At 51.8% G+C, this 1,469-nt stretch overlaps 1 non-coding gene across 1 annotated transcript; it reads right to left on the reverse strand.

The window, feature by feature from the left end:
• Positions 1-289: 289 nt before the first annotated feature.
• On the reverse strand, positions 290-364 carry Trnas-cga (transfer RNA serine (anticodon CGA)). Its single transcript has one exon. It is a non-coding gene; the product is annotated as a tRNA-Ser (tRNA).
• Between the last annotated feature and the right edge of the window lie 1,105 nt (positions 365-1,469).

Genomic DNA, 1,469 nt, shown 5'->3' on the forward strand with positions numbered 1-1,469 from the left:
AGACTCGAACTCGGGACCTTTGCCTTTCGCGGGCAAGTGCTCTACCAACTGAGCTACCGAAGCACGACTCACGCCCGGTACTCACAGCTTTACTTCTGCCAGTACCTCGTCTCCTACCTTCCAAACTTTACAGAAGCTCTCCTGCGGACCTTGCAGAACTAGCACTCCTGAAAGAAAGGATATTGCGGAGACATGGCTTAGCCACAGCCTGGGGGATGTTTCCAGAATGAGATTTTCACTCTGCAGCGGAGTGTGCGCTGATATGAAACTTCCTGGCAGATTAAAACTGTGCGCCCGACCGAGACTCGAACTCGGGACCTTTGCCTTTCGCGGGCAAGTGCTCTACCAACTGAGCTACCGAAGCACGACTCACGCCCGGTACTCGCAGCTTTACTTCTGCCAGTACCTCGTCTCCTACCTTCCAAACTTTACAGAAGCTCTCCTGCGGACCTTGCAGAACTAGCACTCCTGAAAGAAAGGATATTGCGGAGACATGGCTTAGCCACAGCCTGGGGGATGTTTCCAGAATGAGATTTTCACTCTGCAGCGGAGTGTGCGCTGATATGAAACTTCCTGGCAGATTAAAACTGTGTGCCCGCGAAAGGCAAAGGTCCCGAGTTCGAGTCTCGGTCGGGCACACAGTTTTAATCTGCCAGGAAGTTTCAACTAAAAGGCTGTCACGCCGTGCAGGACAGCATCCACACGGCGAGGAAAAACACACTACCGGAAAACTATGCTAACGACCAGGGCAGGTAACTGGGTTGTTAACGGCCACAGGGCAGAAAATACCGCTGGTGCACTTCACTGATAAGTAACGTCCAATTTAATAGTTAAACTCCACACAGGAAGATAGCTGCAAAATTTCACCGACTACAACAAAACCATACGTTGCTGCTAGCCGTAACGGCACAGGAACCAACAACCGACAATGAACAAATAGATGTTACAGCAGTTGAGGTTTCATAATAGGTTAACTAATCACTCAACTTCAGTTCTCAGGTTCGGTGGACAACGAACTTCGTAGTTCTCGCAGCTATCGCCTCACAATCCGACCGTGCGTGCACGCCGCCAGCTGTCCTGGCCTGACCTTGTGCCGTGGAGGCATCGTTGCTGCTCTGTCCCAACCGACCGAGTACATGCAGCACGCCGACAGCATTAAAATAGCTGCTCAGTCAAAACCACACAAGCTAAACACGGTTCCAAGAAAACACTTCCACAAACAAGTTGAACAATACTAAAACCAGTGACTGTGGAACAACAAGGACGAATCACAAGTCGACACACACGCAGAACCCAGAAGCGGTCGGCCACCAAACACACGTCGTCCGATGAGGCGACCGACCGAACGACCAACCGCGGTCGTCCCCATTCAAGTGTGTCGGCAACGATCAGGCGAGTCACGACTGTCCGGACCTCACTGCTGCTCCGTCCCGTCTGAACTCACGACACACGACGACCCGAAAATACTA

Source organism: Schistocerca serialis, chromosome 2, assembly GCF_023864345.2.
Source record: "Schistocerca serialis cubense isolate TAMUIC-IGC-003099 chromosome 2, iqSchSeri2.2, whole genome shotgun sequence".
Lineage (NCBI taxonomy): Eukaryota > Metazoa > Arthropoda > Insecta > Orthoptera > Acrididae > Schistocerca > Schistocerca serialis.